The sequence below is a fragment of the Ovis aries genome, chromosome 3, assembly GCF_016772045.2.
Source record: "Ovis aries strain OAR_USU_Benz2616 breed Rambouillet chromosome 3, ARS-UI_Ramb_v3.0, whole genome shotgun sequence".
Taxonomy (NCBI): domain Eukaryota; kingdom Metazoa; phylum Chordata; class Mammalia; order Artiodactyla; family Bovidae; genus Ovis; species Ovis aries.
In genome coordinates this window covers 160017035-160033226 of record NC_056056.1, presented here as the reverse complement: position 1 = coordinate 160033226, position 16192 = coordinate 160017035, and the positions used below count along the sequence as shown (strand labels likewise).

Below are 16192 nucleotides of genomic sequence, written 5' to 3'. Positions count from 1 at the left end.
TCCGGCTGAAGCCACAAACGTGGAGTAGAGGCAAGCCATGCATGTTCTGCAAACAGAATACATGAGCGTAGTAAAACTGTTGTTGGTTCATAACGCAATTTAAAAATTTCACACAAAAATAGTAACTGGCGCAGAAAGGAAGGGAGAAAAAGCTCTCAAATAAAAAGAGGGATAGTTTTTTAAAATCCCATCAGTTCAGTTCAGTTCAGTCACTCAGTCATGTCCAACTCCTTGTGACCCCATGAATCGCAGCATGCCAGGCCTCCCTGTCCATCACCAACTCCTGGAGTTCACTCAAACTCACATTCATCGAGTTGGTGATGCCATCCAGCCATCTCAGCCTCTGTCATCCCCTTCTCCTCCTGCCCCCAATTCCTCCCAGCATCAGAGTCCTTTCCAGTGAGTCAACTCTTCGCATGAGGTGGCCAAAGGACTGGAGTTTCAGCTTTAGCATCACTCCTTCCAAAGAACACCCAGGGCTGATTTCCTTTAGAATGGACTGGGTGGATCTCCTTGCAGTCCAAGGGACTCTCAAGAGTCTTCTCCAACACCGCAGTTCAAAAGCATCAATTCCTCAGCACTCAGCTTTCTTCACAGTCCAACTCTTACATCCATACATGACTACTGGAAAAACCATAGCCTTGACTAGATGGACCTTTGTTGGCCAAGTAATGTCTCTGCTTTTGAATATGCTATCTAGGTTGTTCAAACTTTCCTTCCAAGGAGTAAGTGTCCTTTAATAAAATCCCGTACCTGGAGTGAAAAAAATGTATGAATCTGTCTAAAGCAGTTATGAGATAGAAGTTTTAATCTGGTTGAATGACAGAGGAAGAGAGTATCTTTTCATGCTCTACTCTACAAGGGGATCTGTATTGATAGCTCCCACCTGATAAATGATACTTCTTGCAGTTAATCTTAGCTAAATAGAAATTTATTTAAAGTAAGATGCCAGTGAAGTGATTAATTTTCTACATAAAAGTATTTCTCAGTTTTGCAACTGTCTAATTTGTTCTTTAAAAATTAAAGAGACAAACATAAATATCAAATATTTGAATTAATTTTTATTGAATGATTCTTTAAATTCTATAGTGCTTTATAATGTTCAAATTTTTAACACACATGATTTCATACAATCTCATAGTAACATTTCTTTCTCTCTATCCATATATTGCCCCTTCCTTCTTCCTTCTCCCCACTGGTAACCACTAGTTTATTCTCTATATCTGTGAGTCTGCTTATTTTTTATTTATTTTTATTTTTAAATTTTTTCGTGACTTCTGTGTGACTTTACTGAGCATGAAACAAACACCACTTTATTTTTTATTCACTAGTTTTTTTGTATTTTTTAGATTTCACATGTAAGTGATATCATACAGTATTTGCCTTTCTTTGACTTATTTCACTTAGCATAATGAAAATATCAACTCTTAAGTAATATTACATTTTCCTTTCCTATTCAAAGTTAACGTCAGTTTGCTTTACTTAATTATGCAACTTAGTTTCTGAAATAATATTTCCTAAATATGTACATATTTTACATATAACACCATCTTTCATTTCTGTTAAGCTTTAAAATTGAGAAATCATTTCCGTTTATTATATCTCCTGTTTGACTCGTCTTAATAATAATCAAATCAAGTTTTTATTACTTATGAAGAAAGTAAAATTTAAAGTCTGTGGCAAATGTAGTGTCTCTGCCAAAATAGTGCATTAGTAAAGTGCCTGACTTGACCTATATCCAATTATTCAGATGCCTAGTAACTGAACTGCACTGATTTTTTAACACATTTTAATTTGGTGGCTCAGATAGTAAAGAGTCTGCTTGCAATGCAGGAGACCTGGGTTCCATCCCTGGGTTGGGAAAACCCCTGGAGAAGGGAATGGCTACCCACTCCAATATTCTTGCCTGGAGAATTCCAGACAGAGGAGCCTGGTGGGCTATATACAGAACACAAACCACAGGCTGAATTTAAAGCTACATCACATTTCATATAACAAATCTCACAGACAGTATTTCCTGGGAAGAATTTATAAATGATAATTCAGTTGTGGTGGGCACAACTGAGCAACTAACACTAATTGTTTTATTTAACACATTTTAAATTTTATATATTAAAAATCAAACTTTATATAACATGTGTCCACAAAAATATTTGTATTTAAAGATTGACAAAAGTAAATAATAAAATAATTCAAAAATTAATCCAAATATCTTTAAATATATGAATTGATTAAAAAAATTGTGACATTTCCACTCAATAGAATACTATCTAATAAGGAAAGGAAAAACTACTGATGCTTACACACTACTACATGGATGAATTAAAGAAAAATGAAGAATAAAAGAAGACAAACAAAAAAGACTACATATAATGTCATTCTGTTTATATACCATTTTGGAATATGAAAAAGCAACTGGTCTATGATGATAAAAACCAGATTAGCAATGGCCTGGGCTTCAGAAAGGATTAAATAAAAATAGCATGAAGAAAGTTTTTGGGATGATGGAAATGCTTTATCTCTTGATTAGAGCGGTAAATAAATGGGCATATAAATTTGTCAAAATTCACCAAACTGTCCACTTGAAATGCATGCATTAATGTAAGTTATATATCAATAAATTTTATTTAAAATAGAATAAACCTGGTATATTGACAAACATATCCACAATTGTTGCTTGACATCTTTGGCATCATGAAATAAAGCTCATTCTCCTTTATAAAGGCTTCTGAGGAAAAAAACTCTACATGTCTTTTTTGAAACATGTTTCTGAAGCTCTGGATAACCCTTCAACTCAATAACTGGGATAGTCTATTCCAGTTCAGACTGAAAAACTTATAAACTAATACCCCAGTATTTACACTCTGATACATGCATACACAGTTATGGGGTGGGTGTAATCATAACATTAGGATCATAAGTCTGTCTGCTTGGGAGAACCACTACTTACATCCAAACAGCTTATTATAGTGCCTATCAAGTAATAGTTGTTTAATAAATATGTCCAATGAATAAAACTCATGAAGACGGAATTCCATGACTGAAGACCTGCATTCAGAAATGAAATTCTGATAAACCAAGGAAAAAAATACAAAATCAATAATCTTCAGGTGACCACCTATATTGCTAGACTCAAGCACAAACCACAGGCTGAATTTAAACCTACATCACATTTCATATAACAAATCTCACACAGAGTATTTCCTGGGAAGAATTTATAAATGATAATTCAAGATCACCATCAATAACTCCGAGGGAAAAAAATAAGCCAACATTAAAAATCATTAGAATTATGTAACAAAACAGCACAAAACAAATAATGTAGTTTGGATCAATGCCTGGAAGATGGAAATCAGAAAAAGAGCCCCTGAGAGGCAAACATGTATGTAGGTCAAGAAGCAACAGTTAGACTGAACATGGAACAACAACAGATTGGTTCAAAATTGGGAAAGGAGTGAGTCAAGGCTGTGTATTGACACCCTGCTCATGTAACTTACATGCAGAGTACATCATGCAAAATGCCGAGCTGGATCAAGATTGCTGGAAAAATATCAGTAACCTCAGATATGCAGATGACACCATCGCTATGGCAGAAAGCAAAGAGGAACTAAAGAGTCTCTTGATGAATGTGAAACTGGAGAATGAAAAATCTGGCTTAAAACTCAACTTAAAAAAAACGAAGATCATGACATCCTGTCCCATCACTTCATGGCATAAAGATGGGGAAACAATGGAAACAGTGACAGATTTGATTTTCTTGTGCTCTAAAATCACTGCAGATGGTGAGTGCAGCCATGAAATTAAAAGACACTTGCTCCTTGGAAGAAAAGCTATGACAAACCTAGATAGCATATTAAAAAAAGCACAAACATTACTTTGCCAAGAAAGGTCCATAGCGTCAAAGCTGTGGTTTTTCCAGTAATCATGTAAGGATGTGAGAGTTGGACCATAAAGAAGGCAGAGCGCTGAAGAATCCATACTTTTGAATTGTGGTCTTGGAGAAGACTCTTGAGAGCCCCTTGGACTGCAAGGAGATCAAACCAATCAATCCTCAAGGAAATCTTCCTGGATATTCATTGGAAGGACTGATGCAGAAGCTGAAGCTCCAATACTTTGGCCACCTGATGTGAAGAACCGACTCATTTGAAAAGACTCTGATGCTGGGAAAGATACAAGGCAAGAGGAGAAGGGGAAGACAGAGGATGGGATGGTTGGATGGCATCACTGACTCAATGGACATGAATTTGAGCAAGCTCTGGGAGATGGTGAAGGACTGGGAAGCAGTCCATGGGGTTGCAAAGAATTGGACATGACTGAGTGAGTGAACATCAGCAAAATGGCAAAAAAAAAAAAAAAAGGCAAAATGTCTCTCACTTTAGGCAAATAAAACAAAGTAAGGCCAGTTGAAAATCTAGATTACTGAGAAGCAAGTAGCTGAGAGTATTTTAGCCTGAAGCTGTCTTGTGACCTATGAGGCATTATGTAAATGCAAACAATGACTAACCCTTCAAGGACAGTCCAGGCACAAAGCAAGTTACACAAAGCTAAGCAGGCAACTTTAAGCTTGCATTCTCATGCATCTTGACCAAACCTACTCTCCAAAATATTTAAAGTAAACAGTTAAGTTTAGTTAGGGGGAAAAAAAAATCCTCGCCATATACAAATCTGTTCTTCCTCTTCTAAGAGTATGTAGAGTATGTATAATATCTGTGGATCTTTGCGCCCTCAAAGTGCTTGAAAGTACCACAGAGTTCTAAAAAGTGCAGCTCAGGTTAAATTCACAACAGCCCCAGCTGCCCCCCCCCCCCCCCCCCACCCCACCAAAACCACAAGTACAGGAAAAGGCACAGAAACCTAGCTTCCTTAGTTCCATGTGCAGTCAATCATCATTCATTCATTTAATAAAGTGCATTAAATATGAAATGCTTATAAAGCATTATTGACAAAATTCTTGCCAGGAAAGTTTCTATTACAAAAAATTTTAATCCAAGTTTTAAATTTTATATGCTTTCAGAATAATTAACATATTCATATGAAGACATCTATAATTAAGCTTATACTTAGAATCCACTAAAATTACTTTATACATAACATTAAATGAATTGTAAAATTACGGAAAAAAGGCCAATGCACAGGACTTTAGATGCAGGATCCACTGAGAGATTTTTGGAACCTCAAGAGTTGTTTCTTTTGACAAAAGACCTCTCTGGGCTCCTGTACAGTTATTGAAAGGCACCCCATACAACCATGTCCAATATTATTGTTTTTCCTTTTTTATTCTTTGTAAACTGAGACTAGGTTTGCTTTCTCCACAATTCTACGAAGCTTCCATAGAAGAGATTTCCAAAGTAGCCTATATAGAGGCACTCAAGATACAAATCTACAAGCAGTGGAGTGAGGTCTTTCATATTTTGTACATTGTATGAAACCAGGTCAGAGCAATCATATTCACAGCTGCTCGCCAGCTACAGTCTCTGTCACAGTAGGCTGCCACTGGATGGCAGGTACATGTTCACTTTCGCTTAGGCTGAGGGGAATACTGGGACATTTAGTCTTCTGTCTTTAGTTAAAACCACTCTATTGTGTGTAGTAAACACACATACACACATACCTGTTTTGGTGTCACAGAGTCTTGTCAAGAAAAGGCTGTTGTATATCTAGTTTGGAATCAAGATGAGATTGTGATTATATATATATATGTATATATATATACACACACACACACACACACACACACACACACATAGAAAAAGAAAGAGAGAGAGCCTTGACTTAAGAACACATTAGAGCATTCTTGTAAGCTCAGTGTTTCATTGGGTCATTATGCCTTATGATTTATAATCTTATTAAATAATATCTTCCATTGGTCAGAATAGGCTTGACTCTGTTCTCATGACAAGTCCTGAAATCTCAATGGCTGAACACAACAACAGTTTCTTGTTCACACAGAGTCCAGTGCAAGTCAAGCAGCCTTTCTTTATCGTTAGTGACTCCATGTTGTAGTGAAACATGTCTATCTGAAACATGAGGCTATTTGAGCAGAGAAAGGCAGGGATGAAGGAGAATTACTGGTTCTTAATACTCTTTAGCCAGAAATTATGTAAGCTGCTTTCATTCATACTCTGTTAGATCTAATCCCAATAGAACTGTAAGAGAAACCAGGTTATGTAGTAACATGCAGATCATGGATACGATTAGTGCCAGGAGCCTCTAGCACATGTCTGTTCCAAAAACAGTCACACTATCATCCTTTTCCTCCATTGGGCGAACATTGTTGATTACCTTCTATCTGCAGGAATTTGTGCTGGATGTTAAAAGATTACAGAGAGGAATTAAACGTCATCGCTACTCTCCAGCAGCCTAAAAGACAGGTAGACAGAAAAAAATTACAATATGGCCAACTGTGTAGCAGAAAAAAACTGTCCCAAATAGAGGCATATGCCATGTTCCATGGGAAAGAGCACAGAGGAAGATGGGAATTCATTTTTAGCAGAAGAATCCTTGAAATGCTACAGGTGATGACTTACATGCTGGGCCTTGAAGGGGGAAAAAAAAAAAAGGACTTAGACAAGTTTGATACAGGAAAGAGGGTAGGGAATGAGAAAAGACAGAAAAATTGGAGAAGACAACAGCATGACTGAGGAATGAAGGGGCATAGAATCTGGAATATGAGGTTGTGGGTGTGTAATATAAGTTTGGGCTTTATTAGTTTGCATGTTGTGTATATGTTTATTTGTTCTAGGAATATTTAGTCTATCGCTATCCCTTGTTTCTCCTATTGTTATTTCACCTACGAATAGAAATCAACGCACAAATTTTACCAAAAATATTTCAAGTTCTGATCATAAGATTTGATTTCCCCCTAAGTTGTATTTTTTTCTTAATTTCTGAAGAATATTGAGATTGCAAGTCATAGGAGAAATTGACTGGATTTATTCCTACCTAATACTCTTGCCTGGAAAATCTCATGGACGGAGGAGCCTGGTGTGCTGCAGTCCATGGGGTCGCTGAGAGTTGGACACGACTCAGTGACTTCACTTTCACTTTTCACTTTCAAGCATTGGAGAAGGAAATGGCAACCCACTCCAGTGTTCTTGCCTGGAGAATCCCAGGGACGGGGGAGCCTGGTGGGCTGCCATCTATAGGGTCACACAGAGTCGGACACGACTGAAGCGACTTAGCAGCAGCAGCAGCAATACTCTTCACAGATTCCTCTCTAAGCCAACCAAATATTTACATAGCAGGCCTAGCCATAGCAACAAGGCAATTTAGAAATGAACACCCACATACTAACACTGGGGCATTAGATAAATTGGATCCAGGGTTTTAATTGTTGGAAAAACAAGACTTAAAAAGAAAATTTGCTACAGTTTTGATACAGTGCTTTGAGTAATGATGGTTAAGAGTTTGTAAATGGGTTAAATAGGCCAAGAATATGAGGCCATGAAAAGTACAGGGTGAAAAAGAAATATAGGACAATAAAAGAAAAATCAGAGAGAAGGAAAAGGGTGAATAGGATCTTTCTTTTTCCTTCTCTTCTTTGAAGTAAAATAAAAACCATGAATGAACTAGAAAAATGTCAGTAGTGAACACTCAAGAAAATGACCTTGAAGTATGTATCTTAATGTTTCTTTTTAAAATTTAACATTCTTCCTTGTGAAAATGACGTGTACATTCCATCATTATCTAATGTCTATTATATCTTATCCAAGTGTCAGTTTGCAGATTTTTGTTTGTTTGAAATTAAAGTTCTTTCTTGAATTTCTGCCATAGTTATTTAGTTTCTAAACTACCCTTCTGTGAGCAATACTGTCTTCCCCACTTTTTGATGTTACTAATAACGTTATTTGGAGAAGGCAATGGCACCCCACTCCAGTACTCTTGCCTGGAAAATCCCATGGACGGAGGAGCCTGGTAGGCTGCAGTCCATGGGGTCGCGAAGAGTCGGACACAACTGAGCAACTTCACTTTGACTTTTCACTTTCATGCATTGGAGAAGGAAATGACAACCCATTCCAGTATTCTTGCCTAGAGAATCCCAGGGAAGGGGGAGCCTGGTGGGCTGCCGTCTATGGGGTCGCACAGAGTCGGACAGGACTGAAGTGACTTAGCAGCAGCAGCAGCAATAACGTTATTAACTCATCTTATATTATCTTCCATCAACTTCACATATATCATCTCACCTAAATCTTCCAATAGCAATAAAAAGTTGATTTTGTTACTATTTTGTAATAGTAATAAACTATTAGCAGAAAGTAAAATTCCAGCCTACAGACTAGCTGCGGTAGAAGCAAGGAAATGTGAATTTAGCCAACTACTTAGTTTCCACTTGTAAAATGTGAATAATCTGCCAGCTACAAATTGGCACTTGCCATCTATTGCTACAGGATTAAATCATGAGGTGCTGCAGCTGCTGACCTTCAACACCCCCTTAAAGGAGTTCGGAGTGGAGATCAGGAATGAGACGCTCTGTGCTCTGGAAAAAACTGGCAGAAAAGGCCTTTAGATAGTTAGATATTTTTCAGGAGAAGGTTTTACAAGTCTGATTCTGACATCTTCTCATATCTAGAAAAGAATTAAAACCCTTCATGGTGACCTCTACTCCTCAGTGACTAGCAGCAACCTTCTGCAAAAACATGTGCTGGTTTGCATGTAACCCCACCTCCACCAAAGTCACATAAATACTGACCTTCACCCTGGCTCTTGAGGGCTGTTTCTCAGAGCTATCTGAAATGCTGGCTTCCAGGCTGTAGACCTCATTTTGCCTCAAATTAAACAACTCACAACTCCTATGTGGTGTATTTTTTTCAGCCAACAAATCTAATAGTGTTATTGTATTAATTGGGATAATTCATGTAAGTACCTAGAACAGTGTCTGACAGTGATAAACATTTAATAAATAAGTAATTATCATAATTATTACCATAACATCATTTTGATTCTTTGTCCCTTGGGCTTCAAAACTGCAATTATTTCAATTAAATTATCTTGGCAGTTTAGAAATGATTTAACTCTAGAACAAACAAAAGCTTCTAGTAAGTTACATTTTTTACCTAAGATGAATGCAACATTTTTATATCTTTCATTTTGGGGGGGGAGCAGGAAAGGGGGAGGGTCAGTAATTGATAGAAAAACTGGAAAATGATTTCTCAAATCCAAGACCCTGATTATCCTTCCAGATTCTTTTTCTTTAAGTAATACTTCAACCTTAAAAATATTAGAGGAAGCCAATGTAAATGTTCATTTCCAGCACTTCTTTTTTCCAACTTCCCCCAAAACATGTCTAGACAGGGGGAGGAAACAAAGGTATAAGAAATCAAACCAAGACTGATTTTACCATTATTCCTAGCAGTGTGAGTGTAAGCGAGAGCGTGTGTGTAGCAAATAACTAAGTCCTATTTTGAGGAATTAAATAATTTGAAGGACTTCCCTATCTGTCCTGTGATTAAGACTTCTGCTTCCACTGCACGGGGGGCGTGGTTCTGTCCATGAAGGAACTAAGACCCCCACAGCCCATGTGGCCAATAAATAAATATATATAATTTGAGAAACTAAGACGAAATCATTTACAAATGACTTTCTCTCACTTCTTTCACATTTTCAAGTCCTTTTGTGCTACTCCTCCGCCCTCGGGGTAAAATTTATTTTTCCCTTAGAGTGAGTGAGTGGGTGGATGAACCGAATCTGCATCACCGCAGTGATCCCTCTTCTTGTGCCCCCCCAAAGACTTCAGTTGAAGAATGGCCCAACACTTTAACTGCGAGCTCACAAGGAGACTCAGAGTTCTGTCTCCGTGCCTTGGGCCAGGTTCTCTTTTCGTACGGCTTTCCCTGCCTATAGCTTGCCCTACTGCCCAGCGTACCTACACAAAGGTACCACACACCGGCTCCTAGGTTGTGAGCCAAGTACTTCTAGTAAAGCACGTCCCAACCGTTGTGGAACAACTGTTCGACCAGACTTGTGGCTTTCTCTCAGGGTCAAAAGTAGTCTGCAGTGCAGCGCTCCGAGCCATCGAGTGTCTTTGACAGTCGCCTGGAGCATGCTCAGTCGGCTTGGAGTCACTGGGCTGCAGCCGGCGCCCACCCGCGGCCGCGGGTTCCCGCAAAGCCCCGGGGGATCGCCGCCGCCCTCCCCGGCCACCTCCCCCTCACGGAGCCCTCGCCCTCCTCCTCCCCGTGCCCTCCCCGTCCCTCCCCCGGTGTCGCGGCGCGCGCTCCTCGGCATCCACTAGGGTGCTCAGCCGCCGCGCCTCCCCTCCCCGCCGCCTCCTCCTCCACCTCCGGCGGCGGGCGAGGACTCGTCCAGGGACATAAATAAAAAAATAATTCCATGCACCCTTTGATAGCGAGGCGAACTGGCGGCAGACGGACCGCTGCAGCGCCCACCCAGGGCCGGAGACCAGGTCAAGTAAGTGACACCCCGGGAGGAAACGAGGACTAGGAGGAGGAGGGGACGCTGGCGGAGAGGAAGGCGAGCGCGCGTGTCACCCGAGCTGCCCGGGGAACGGCACGCGCGTGTGAAACTAATGGCCAGTCTGTGACACGCGCGCCAAAGCCAAGTTTGCCCGCGAGCCCTTATATAGACAAAAATCCCCTGAGCGGCCGCCGGAGAGCTCGCGTCACCGAAGCGCGCGCACTGCAACGCGGGACCTGCGGGGGCGCAGTCGGGCGCGGGTTCCGGGCGCGCGCGCGTCGGGGAGGGGAGTCCCCAGGGGTCCAGCGCGGAGAGTGCTCCGCGCCGGCGCGCGCTCCCGGCCTCCAGTGCCCGCACCCGGAGCCCTGGCACCGAGGCTCGCCCGGCGCCGTATCCCGCCCTCCTCGCCCCCGCCCCCTTTCTTGGACGTCTGAGTTTCCCTGGCAGGTTCCCACCTGGCGCTTCTCCGCAGCATCTCGCCCCGTGCCCGCCAGCACACCTGGTGGGCCGGGACTGCGAAGCTGGGTATTGGGCGGGAGTGGGGGTGGGGGTGAGCGTGTATAGGGAGCCTCTTCTTTTAGCAGATGGTCGCACTCAGAGAGGCTGGGAAGAAGGGACGATATACCGGGGTCGGGGTGGGGGTAAGAGTTTTTTTATGTTTTGGGTCCCAGGTAGCCTGGCGGGGGCGAGGCAGAAGGAAAGAAAGGTGTGTAAGGGAGAGACACACCCGGGGACAGAAAAGGAACGTTACTTAACGCGGGCGGAGGAGGGCCTGCGCCTCCCGGCTGTTTTTCCTGGCAGAGCTGTGGCGCCACGCTGGGGGTGCCAGGCCCAGCCAGGTAGCGAGGAGGCTAGTGAGGCGGCTCACGTGTGAACTGCCTCCTCTTTCGGGCGGATGCTGCTTGGGCGGCTACTGTTTCCACCCCATTTTTCTCCCTAACTTCCGCGAAATTGCAGACTGGTCTTGGCAGGGCGGGGTGGGGGAGGATTGTGACCAAGGCCACTTTCCTGGTAGGGCTGAGGAGGGAAATTTGTGATCTACGTCAGGGATGTTAAAATTACACACACAACACACGCAGGAGAGAAAACGTGCGGTTTACTCTACAAGTACCTCTGGTAGTAGTAGTAAAGCTAGTCTGTCCTATCTTCTTTCTCGGGTCTGTTAAGGGGCATAGCAGGGGAGTAAAACCACGAGCAGTGATGAGGGTGGTGCGGAAAAGCGTGGGCGGAAGGAAACAGTGAGCACAAAATGCCCTTTCCTGGCACCCAGTGCGTTATGGTAAATCCAAACTGGGAACTCAGGAGGGTGCAGACTTTCAACGGACCCTTGGCTTGACTGTGCTGTGTCATTGGAATCTCAAGTACTAAGTGCATTTTTGGGGAACTTGGCTGAAAAATTAGAGCTGGGTTCTGGCAGCAGAGACTGATGAGGGTTGAATGAGGTGACCCTTTCATGGCCCTGGTGAGGCAATCTTAGCCCCACTCTCTGCTTCTGAGCACATTGCGTTTAAAGCAATCTAAGCCGGCAACCGAATGATCTCAGTAAAAGGGAAAGATTACTTAGGCAACTCAGTGTGTTGTGTAACAACTCATAAAGTCAGAAATTAGGTGTTTTTTTTGTTGTTTTTTTTTTGCAAAATTCACATCAGCAGTTTGCAATTACGTACTCCCCTCCCCTTTGGCTGTTTCAATAATGGTAAGTGAAGGAACAAAGTAGTGCCCCTTGCTATAAATGTTCAGTTTATTTGTAGACGTGCATTTAGTCTTTTATAATATTTAGCTGATATTTTTGGCCTTGAGCCCTCCTGAAGGGAAAAAGGGCAAAGAAACTTTAAGAAATATACTTTATGGAGAGTTATATTCTTGGGTCATGGATCAGAAGTAAAAGAAGTCTCCTGCGATTGCTTTTCATTATGTATTCATTTATCAAACTTTTTTTTTTTGAGACATTCACATGGAAAAAGGTGATTAACTTTAGAGTTAGACCTGGATTTCAAGCTCAATTCTTCGCTTTTGTAAGACTAAGTAATTATTCAACAATCTTATCCTTAGTTTTTCTTACTCATACAATGAAATTAGTGGTATCTACCCTGAAGTGCTATTGTGAGGAATAAAGTGTACTGAAAACAGCTGAAAAATAAACTAGCCAAGGTGGTCCAGTGATAAAGAATCCACCTTCCAATATAGGGGACACAGATTTGATCCCTGGTCTGGAAGATCCGTATACCTCAGGGCACTGAGTCTGTGCACCACAACTGTTGAGCCCATGTGCTGCAACTACTGAAGCCCACTTGACCTAGAGCCCCTGCTCCTCAACAAGAGAACCCACTGCAATGAGAAGCCTGAACACCGCACTGAAGAGTAGAGCCTGCTCCTGGCAACTACAGAGAGCACCAAAGACCCAGTGTTGCCAAAAGTAAAATATATAAAAATATATTTTGACAAAAATAAAGTAGCTATTTTTGAAACCCTAAAATCACTCCAGACACTGCACTGCGGTTACAAAGATAAATAAGGTTGGAATTCTGCTTTCAAAAATAAACAAAAACAAAAATATCTAGTCATCTGGGCTGATCTTCTTTCTGTCCTCTTTGCTGCTTGTTTCCTTCTCAATGGAAGAAGCATGTTTCTCAAGGAATTTGAAAGGATGTAGCAGTTTTAAGAAATGTAAGATGTGCTAAGAGGCACATGTGAGTAGGGCACCTTGCTTCAGAAACCTGTGTGTCCAGCCCCATCCATTTGCCCGTTGACCCCGTATAAACAAGTAACAGGATTTTCTGTTGTTATGAAGGCAGGACATCCCTTCCCTGAAGAATGTCTTTGCTAATGGATTTCTTTCTTTTCTTTTTTTATTTTAAGGGATTGAGCAGCAAGTTTTTTTCTGCACGTTGGACAGTCTAATCCCCTCACCCTGAGAAGCCCAAGAGTATAGTCACTATAACATTTTCTCTATAATGCTCACCATGTTCTGGGCACTGTCTGTTAACTCCTTTTATCACTTTAACAATCCTCAGAGGAGGATCTATCGATACTCACATTTACAGAAGAGGTGCAAAGTTAAGAAACTTACTCAAAGTGCACAGCTAGCAAGCGGCTGAGTGGGGGGTGTGCCCCCAGGTAGGCTGTCTGACTTTAACCACTGAGTAGTATGGCTTCTGCTGCATGAAGCTGATTGAGGGCAGGGACTTCGTCTATCGTGTTCTTCCTTCCTCGTGCAGTGCCTGGCAGGTGATAGTCCTGAACAACTGATTATAGAAAAAAATGAAGCAAGGAGGGAGGGAGAAACAAAGGAAGAGTGAGCATCCTTTCTTGCCTACAACTCTCAGTCTGGCAGGGAATTCCTCCTGGAACTCTGCCCTGGGGGCAGGATAGTTGAGGATCTTTTTATGATTCCTTTGTTACTTATACTGTGTGAGCACAAGCATAGAAATAACTCAGTATATGGTCTCTGATGAAGCCCCCACAACATTGTAAAGCAGTTATCCTCCAATAAAAAATGAATGTAAAAAATCCAAATCTTTCATATTTGCATTAACTCTTGTTTTAAAAGGTGCAGGGACTTCCCTGGTGGTCCAGTGGCTAAGACTCTGCACTCCCAACGCAGGGGTCTGGGTTCCATCCCTGATCAGGGAACCAGATCCCACGTGCCAGCCAAGTAAATAAATGTTTTATTTAAAAAAACACATGGTAGCTAGTGTCAGGTATTAAATATCTGGCCTTAAGACTAATAGGTTTTTATAAGATTCACTGGCTTATTCTTCTTAACAGATTTTTGGGAAGCCTTTGAAAAGCAAAGTTTCTCAGGAGATGGCATGATAGTGCTGAATTGCAAAATAAACCTTGGAATGAACTCTCATTGAGAGGTCATCATTGTTGACTTTCTCAAAACTATTTGGATCAAAGTATGTAGGAAATGTGTTGAGAAACAACTGCAAACACTAAATCTCTGTGAGTAATAGAACTTTCTTTTAAAAACTTACAGAGAAAGCTTTATTTTCTCAATAGGTCCCTGAAATGGTGACTACAGGGTCCTAATCTACCTACGTGGAAGTTTCACTTGTTTTTATTAACCTTTATTGAAATCCCAGATAAGTTCATGAAAATTTTACAAGGCATTTGGGTAACAACTACAAGATGCTGGTGTAAAGATATTTTTGTTAAAAGTTATGCACAGGTAAGATAGCCCCACAAGAAAATGACTTACTGTGGGGTTTAGTAGGGCTTCCCTGGTGGCTCAGTGGTAAAGTGGTAAAGACTCCATCTGCCAATGCAGGAGATGCGGGTTCATTCCCTAGGTTGGTGGGATGCCCTGGAGTAAGAAATGGCAACCCACTCCGGTGTTCTTGCCTGGGAAATCCCACAGACAGAGGAGCCTGGGGGGCTACAGACCATGGATTTGCCAAAGAGTCAGACATGACTTAGCAACTAAACAACAACAATAATTTGGTTTAGTTATCTGAACTGCTGATTAATTTTTGGTCATGTTTGGAATTAAAACATGGAATTTAATTAAAAATTAAAAATTTCAATGAAAGTATCTAGTATGAATGGTAACACAGAGAAATATTTGTTTAGATAAGTAAAGGTCTGTACAAAATACTGGTATTTTTTAAAAAGTGTTTACATTAAACGTTGGCTGTTTCATACCTAATAGCACAATGACATGTAGTATTATTAATCATCCACACTCCTACACAGTTTCTGATTAGAGCTAATGTATAGAAGAGTTATAAATTATAAGAAGCTGCTCTACTAAGTAATTTATTTGAAGACCTATTTCTTTGGGAACTAGATTAGACGTGAATAAACGGTAAAACCAAAAAGGCATGCATTCGCTTGAGAAGTTTCTAAGGGATGAACTGATTAATAATATTTGCCTGTGTTTGAAATTGATTCTCTAAAATGTCAGAAGCTGAAGTTCTGTCAGTTTTTCTCAAATATACAAAAGGATTCATTCAGTGATGGGCTTCCCTTGTAGCTCAGTTGGTAAAGAATCTGCCTGTAAGGCAAGAGACCCAGTTTTATTGCTGGGTTGGGAAGATACCCTGGAGAAGGAAATGGCAACCCACTCCAGTATTCTTGCCTGGAGAATCCCCTGGACAGAGGAGCCTGGCAGGCTCCACTCTATGGTGTTGCAAGCAGACACAACTAAGCGACTAAACCACCACTACCACAACATTCAGTGATAAACAGTGTTTCTTGACAGGTAACAGTGTTGGCATTTTGGGCAGGGCTCTTTTGCATGGTGTAGGAACGCTGCTTTTATTGCAGGACACTTAGTGTCTGTGACCCCTGTCCCCCATATGCTGATAGTTTCCCCTTAGTCATAATTACCAAAAGTGTCCCCTGACATTGAATACACTTTTTGGAAGAAAGGTACTATACGTGATTGAAAATTACTGGCCTGTAAAATCAAATTGAAAATGTTTAAGGAAATTATCTTTGAAATCGGTCTATCTTCCAATAAGAAATTCTTTTGTGTTTTCCTCAAAGGATAAAAAGAGTGAGTTCTTCCTTGTAAGATATATTAAGTATTAACATTTTATAATCAGGTTATAACTGACCTCTGAGGCTCTAAATCTTCACTGACTTCACACTATCCGCAGCCTTTGGCAATGTTGGCACCTGCTGCTTCTTAAACTCCTCTCTTGATTTCTACGTGCTCTTTGTGCTTCTCCTACTTCTCTGGTTGCTCGCTAGTGGCTTCCTCTTTGACTTTCCTTTCATTGCATAGCTCAGCTGGTAAAGAATCTGCCTGCAATGCAGGAGACAATCCCCG

General features: G+C 41.2%; 1 protein-coding gene and 1 long non-coding RNA gene across 3 annotated transcripts in view; one reads left to right on the top strand and one right to left on the bottom strand.

The window, feature by feature from the left end:
• Positions 1-1041: 1041 nt before the first annotated feature.
• On the bottom strand, positions 1042-7979 carry LOC132659627 (uncharacterized). The gene is made up of 4 exons (XR_009600269.1): positions 6943-7979; positions 6283-6360; positions 5612-5657; positions 1042-4160 (listed from the first exon to the last, which is right to left on the bottom strand). It is a non-coding gene; the product is annotated as an uncharacterized LOC132659627 (long non-coding RNA).
• A 2240-nt stretch (positions 7980-10219) lies between these two features.
• SLC16A7 (solute carrier family 16 member 7) overlaps positions 10220-16192 on the top strand; it is a 205370-nt gene continuing 199397 nt past the window's right edge. For both annotated transcript variants that reach the window (XM_015094773.4, XM_060414099.1), the window contains exon 1: positions 10220-10407. The gene's annotated coding sequence lies outside the window, so the exon portion shown is untranslated. The remainder of the gene's footprint in view (positions 10408-16192) is intronic.